General features: G+C 31.1%; 1 protein-coding gene across 2 annotated transcripts in view; it reads left to right on the forward strand.

Annotated features, from left to right (window-relative positions):
• Positions 1-7,763, forward strand: part of LOC123262176 (protein sax-3-like) — a 288,567-nt gene that overhangs the window by 210,995 nt on the left and 69,809 nt on the right. The window lies entirely within an intron of this gene.

Below are 7,763 nucleotides of genomic sequence, written 5' to 3' on the forward strand. Positions count from 1 at the left end.
AAGAGTAACGAGCTGCAGAGGAGAGAAAGGGAACAAGCAACGCAATTTGCTTGTTGATGCAATTGTTAACTATTGACTCGGACTTTTGACTTGTTGCTGTCAAATAGTGTCGGAAAGTTTTCAATTAAATTTTCGAGCACGACACATTTTCTAGATGTAGGTCACCAAGAACATACAATCAATTGTTTACAGTTTCAGCGCTTATGACCGTAATAAAAACTTGGATTTAGTTTTTAGTTACATTTGTAAATTTTTAGTGGACTCTAAAAAATTTAACGACTGCTTCAATGTATCCAATACCACATGAGTCGCAAGTTTTATTGTTATTACATTCAGCACACGTGTAAAAATACAAGAAATTTCTGTTTAGTTGAAGGTACCCTGCAATAATGACCTCCGCGTTGAGATAAATGAGTTTTACCATGACAAATTCCGAATTTTCATGATTTAGGTATCCGGAGGGTCAAATGCGTCGTTAATTAAGACACTTATGTGTTCGACCCCTGCAAGCCGGCCCAGTGATGCGAGGGTTTAATTCTGGCCCTTTGTGAGCACAAACGGACCGTTGATTTGTTCGGCACCGGTGTTTTATTCAGATTTATCTTTGCTGGCCATTACTCAAAACTTTCCCTTTACTTCTATTCGTAACTCCGTTTTCAAACAATTTAACGAAGAGAAGAAGTGAACCAAACCATAATTGATAACTTTTGATCTACCACAGATGGAAAAATGTCTCTTCATATTTATGTTGATGAGAATCTCATTATCCTTTGGTGTAAGCCGCTGTAACGCAGAAGAGACGGCCGATGGAAAATAGAGTTTGTGTTGCTCGTTACTCGGAAAGTAGGTTACCCGCCAGTGGTTGAGGTCATAAACCAGTGCAAAACAGGAGAAGAGCTCCAGATAGAATAGAGCGTAAACTTTGAGCTTTTTATTAAAGGGTATGAGTGGAGCAAGAACTCTTTGCTTAGCGCCATCATCAAGTGCACTCTCTGTAGTCTCTTTTCTGCAAACTCAATGCTGTATAAAGTATAATATAATATTGTTTTTGTATGTATGCACACACACCAGCATAAAAGCCGTGGCTCGTTGACCACCAGCCATTTTCAAGGATCGTTTGCCGCGCTTACTTCCGCGTATACCATGACATGATCTTTCACAACTTTGACCTTATTTCCAACTGCTGCTCGATAAAAAATTTGTTCCGTTTACGAATACTTCTGGTGTTTGTTTTCTTGGATAAGAAAAAAAGATGTAGTTTTTTAGAAAACATTTCGTAGCTAAGTTAGAAATTTTGTTTATTAAATAAATTCTTCTATCATTTCGTAAAAAAACTTTTCTTCACTACAGGAAAGTTAAGCTTGGGGTATTTATTTCTTTAATAAAAATAATTTTTTTTTGTTTAATTTAACTTGGTAAGCGAATTATACATTTTTATTAAAAATAAAAAATTATAAATTTATTTTTCATTTTCATACACGGAGAGAAAAGAATAGAACTTATTCCTATGTTAGAATGGTAACCATTACCATGTTACATAGTAACAGAGATTTTTGTGAGAACCCTGTGTAAATTTGCTAAAAAAAATTTTAGAAATTGTGATAAAAATATAAACAATCACTCATTCGATGCGGAGTTAAATTCTGAAAATAATGTTGTTTTTTTATTTTTTTGATGAAAATTTCAATTTGTTATTAACAAAAAACATAAACAAAATAAACAATCTCAGTTTTTCGTAAATAATTCAATAACTATTGGTGACATCAAAAATCAGAAAAAAGATTCTTAAAAAGGAGGAAATTTCTGAAAAAGTCTCGACTCCCGGAACTCTAACTTGAAAAACAATAATTTTTATTTAATGTTGAAAATAGGGTTCCGCACGACTTTTATCACACGGCCGCGCCGATGCTAAAATCCGACAGCAGTTGCGCGGAACCCTATTTTCAACATCAAATAAAAATTACTGTTTTTCAAGCGAGAGTGTTGGGAGTCAAGACTTTTTTTCAGAAATTTCCTCCTCTTTAAGAATCTTTTTTCCGATTTTTGATATCACCAATAGTTATTAAGTTATTTACAAAAAAACTGAGATTTTTAATTTGGTTATGTTTTTTGTTAATAACAAATTTAAATTTTCATCAAAAAAATAAAAAAAAGAACAACATTATTTTCAAAATTTAATTCCGCATCGAATGAGTGATTGTTCATATTTTTATCACAATTTCTAAGATTTTTATTAGCAAATTTACACAGGGTTCTCACAAAAATTTCCGTTACTATGTAACATGGCAATGGTTACCATTCTACATAAGAATGAGTTCTATTCTTTTTTCTCCGTGTACATAGCCTAATTTGGCCATAAATTCTATGATCTGTTTATATATGACCATATCAGAAAATATTCTCACAGGAGTGTAGAGTGGTGTGTCATGTGATAAATAACATAACTTACATCTGAGGTTTATCATCATCATAATCAAACAAACGATTAAAATGTATAAGGTCAAAGCTATAAAATAAAAGTAATATACGAATAGAACAAACGGACATTACACCAGTGGACAGCTAAGCGTATTTGTCGTGTCATGCTCGGAAAATATATCTATATAAATGTGGGATTCACTTTCTGTTAACCGGAGATCGGTAACGATCGAATCTCCTCGTTTACACCCACCTGAATCGGTGTACCTCAGGCGCAAATATACATGCACGTTATCGATTCTAACCCAAGTCGTTAACTTTATCTCAATGTAGATCTTGGTAGTTAACGAGAGACCATGCAGCAGCAGCTACATATATGCACCAGACACAGTCATAGTCTAGTGTTCCTTCTATTCTATGTCTGATCTCTGAAACTCCTCTACTCTATTACTATCGGCAATTCGATATTAGAATACCGTCAGTGAATGTGTTAAGAGACATTGCGGTTAAAATTTTACGAGCGAAGAATATCCCCAGATTTTATCGATACTTGTTGGTTCTATTTAAATGGATATATATTTATTTTACTCCCACTATCACCATTTATTCTGTTCCTTCATACTCGGGATCGACTGTAAAGAGATACTGTGAAAAAAATTTCTCTTTTCTATTGAGATATTTCGGAAACTCGTAGAATATCGGATCTCCGGTAGTGGAAAACTTTTGAATGATTGCTCTAGTTTCCTGTGTATGTGAGTCGAGCCATGAAATAGAGAGTCAAAAAATTCACGAAATAGAATAACGTACTTTACATAGGTAAAGTCAACCAACTCTATTTGCTCGGATTATGTACCGATGTACGAGGAATAGCTCTTGAAAGCGTACTTGCATCAGATGAATATATTGACCTGCGAAACGATATTTGCCAAATGAAACTAGATCACCAGTTCAAATTCAATTTTTCTGTGTCAAATCACATTTATTTCTTTGGTTAAAAATGCAAAAGTTTAAAAATTCATTCGATGTAAAAGATAAAGAACAAATTTATCTATCAATTTAATGCTCATAACTTTTAGTATAGTATTGTATTGTATTAACTTAAGGTCTCTGCGATGAAATGAATGATTTGATTCATTTAATAAAACACTCGACAAATATTTAATCCGATAAAATTGTTTGCACATGATAGATTCAATATTCGATGCACTAGAGAATATTCAATCGTTATTACCATTACCATTACTATTACCGTTCGCATAAAGCCTACTTTCGGTAGTTGTAATCGAGTCAATATATTGGTAAATTATTGTGAACCTGGTGCTCAGAACACGCGAGTAACAGTTGCAGTAAGCACGGCACAGCTCGGTGTAATAGTTCTGATTCTGACTGCACTCGCATGTTCCGGCGACATCATGGTGGATGAAATCGATGGATATTATTATTATTATTGTTATTGTTATATTATATATTAGACCGGTATCGGGCCTTTCCCAATCCCAATACAAATAATAAAATAAAGAGGCCTAGGGTTATGTTTCCTGTGCTTCTGTTACTGTTAAATTTGGATCATATTATATTTCCGGAGGTTGAGATCGCGTGATCAGAATGAATTACTCACCGATCTAGTGTAGCCACCAGGCCAATAGAAACGTGTAAGATGCTTGGGAATGTCGACACGCGGGTTTTTCATCGACTTTTTTTTCCAGTGGATTATTTCCTTTCCTTTGTTCTTTTTTCGATCGATATCTCTATTAGTTAGGAAGTAAGGTATGTCGAATAAATTTAACCCTCATGAGATCGAAGGCAATTTAACGACTGGACCATCGACGTATAAATGGAATGCTGCTACGCTTTCGAGTCTTTGATGTATCAATTATTACCAATAGCGTTATTGATACTGGACTATACCGAATACAAAGTTATGAGCACGTGCTCTACCGCAACATTTTACAGATCAACGCATCATCGGCATCATTTTGATGAATAATGATAATTATTATGTGGAATTCTGCACTGGCTTTGTCATATATAATTAACATTTTTTTTTTGTATTTAAAAGAGAAATCTTAGAATTTAAAAGTTAAAAAATTTTATGATTTTAGTTGAGAAAATTTTTGACAATTAACTAATTTAATAATTTTATAACATTGACCATAGAAAATTTTTTTACAGGAAATTTTTATCAAAATAATTAATGTAATGAATTTATGATTTATTAAATAAAACTTTTCGTTTATTGTAATATATAATTTATAATATATTAATTAACTCGATAGGAATAAGGCTTTTTACTGCAGATACCATAATAATCAGATGTTAATCCGTAACAATGGTCGTCACAGCATTTATTGTCACCAGCACACTAAAACATCAAATTAATTTTGTGAACAAACGAAATTTATTACTCTGATTTAATTATGACTATATATCAATTGTATCAGAAATTAGTAACAATATTTATACATACTGCAGCTCCTAAATGCTTGCAAACATCTGCGTTGATGACACTTACTCGCGTGAATACTAACAATATCAGACATGCGACAGCAAAAATCAAACTCTTGACCATTTTGATAGATAAAATTTTTATCTTTTGGAGAAACTAAATTTCTATTTAATAAAATTAAATTTTTTATTTTAGAGGAAATTCCATAGTGACTGGTGGGACATTTGACTCTGGAATTCCATCAATTATAAGCTACAATTATGTGACTGAAACGTATACTATAGAAAAATGTATCTTATAATATAGAATAACTAATTAACAACATACCTTTGTCAAAAACCTCGATTACTTTTTAAATTTCTCGTAATTATCGTTTGACTGAGTGTGACTAGTGGGACATCGAAAAATCCTTCTCTCTTACCGCGGTATACTTAAAGTCGAATTTTAGTTCGACCACTAAACTTTTAAAAAATATTTCCCTCGCAATACAAAATTTATCCTACAAATACTCAATATTATGAAGAATTAGACTGATTACCTATGTAGAAATAATTAAAAAAATTGTTTTTTTTGTGAGTGGTGGGACATGCATTTGTGACTGGCGGGACAAGTACAAAATGTGTACATCAAGTTGTTTATTAAAAAGACTTTTATATTCTTTCAACTTAGAAACATTATTGTTTATATATTTAAATAAAAATTATTTAGGATAATTAGAAAAAAACTAATTAAAAAATACAAATAAAGGATTTAACATGCTGACAATACGATCTTGATAAACTTAGGTGTTAATTAATAACGAACATAAAAAAATTTGTTCTTAAAACTATAATAATAAATATGTTAGATAATAGCAAACACAAAATTAATTTGCTCTTAAAATTCGCCCGTTTTTTATCCTGTTTTCGTCGGGTTATGAATTTTAGAAGGATAGTAAATATATATGTACTCAGAAAAATATACAAGAAATAAAGTGAAAATAAGAGAAGATTCATAAATAAGGATGATACGCAAAATCGTGAAGCATTCCACATTTTTAAAAATTAAATAATGTTTTGAAGCGGGAAAGAATAAGAGTTACGGCAATTATTACGTGAAGTGTTCCACATTCACGTAACAGGATAATTGGGAGGATAGCTTGCGAGAAAAATCGCCAAATAAGTGATTATTTAGGTTAAAAAAAAAATTCCATCATTTAACTGAAGATCACTAAGAGAAAAGCTGTAAATTTCAGTACTTCAACTAAATTTTATCATGCATTGACTAGAAGCCAGTGTGACTGGTGGGACATATTTTACATGATTTTCAAAACTATATTTTGGATTTTTTGACAATTATACGAAGTTTAAATCATTTTTAACATGTTTATTGTTACTTTTACAAAGAAAAAAAATTGAACAATTCAGATTTGAGATTGGGAAAACAACTTTTCTATCTTTTTACGTGACTGGTGGGACATATGATGAGCTTATATTCAAATACGAAATATACAAAAACTAACGTATCTTTTCGTTTGAATCAAACGTAATTCTTTTTTTTATTTAATTCTTCTTCTTAAATACAATGAATCACTAGCTGGAATTGATAAGATGATTAAAAAAACGTGTTGCCGACTTTAATAACATTTGACCCGGATACCAGTTAGTACGACTGAAAAGTAACTAGGAGAGAAAAATCGATTTTTTTATTGATTAAAAAAAATTTCCTTTATAAATTCGTAAAATATAGACTTTTAATAATAAATTAAGACTAAATTAGAATTAACTAGAGAAATTTTAAAATTTTAGTCATTTTCCCATTTCGCATGAAATGCCCCTTTATCAAGACTTTATCGAATAGACGAATTTGAGTGCTGAACAAATGAACCCGTCTTTTATATCTCTCGGAACGAGTACACAGTTAGTGCGCAGTAATTCTAAATCATTAACAATAATAACTATACTGTCGTCACTTGTATCTGATAGGTTGAAATTTTTTTATCAATGTTCAGAGATAATTAAAAAAATAGAACAATAGAAAAACATTAAATGACTTTGTCACGCAGTAAATGCGATAAAAAATTTATTGGTGTTATAACAATATCAGATAACCGACAGCAAAAAGAAAACTCTTGACCATTTTGATAGATAAAATTTTTATACTTTATTAACAATAACTGAATTTTAATCTTAAACAATGTTTCTTTAACTGAGCAGCTTGAATAAGTTAAAGTTTTCGTATCAACTTGTGGATGAAGACTAAATTTATTTTCTTAAAAACAAATAGACGCCCTGTTGTGGAATTCCGAACTGGCTTTGTCATATAATTAAAATTTTTTTTTTTGTGTTAAAAAGAAAACTTTTAAAATTTAAAGGTTAAAAAATTTCATGGTTTTGGTTATGAAAATTTTTTTCTTGCTCTCCTAACCGAAAGTACGCTCTTCCTGGCAGCAATTTACTCCAGGAAGAGCAACTCTTATGGCCTGATCTAACGCATGCGCGCTACGCATATTTTCTGGCTCGGCAGGACAGAACCTCGCTTTCTTTCGTATTTTCGTGGCGCGACCGGCCTATACAGCGAGTTTCAACTGTATATATAACAGTCACAACATCGTCTGTATGTAACATGTCAGCGCATAAACTAACCAAAAAATGTCAAAAAAATAAAAATAATTTTAAACTAGATCATTGTTAATGAACTATTTAATAATAATACTGCACAAATAATTTATATAAAAAGTTTACAAAATAAAACATAATAGTTTTGTGAATTTTATTTGCTTTTTTTTTATATTTTGATAGTTAGTAAAGTAATGTTTATAAAACGATCCATGTACTCTACAAACTTGTAATAATTTAATTTCAATCTTTCTTAGCCGTCGATTACTAATTAAAAACTAATTTTTAATCAACTTAAAAAA

This window comes from Cotesia glomerata, linkage group LG3 (genome assembly GCF_020080835.1).
Source record: "Cotesia glomerata isolate CgM1 linkage group LG3, MPM_Cglom_v2.3, whole genome shotgun sequence".
Lineage (NCBI taxonomy): Eukaryota > Metazoa > Arthropoda > Insecta > Hymenoptera > Braconidae > Cotesia > Cotesia glomerata.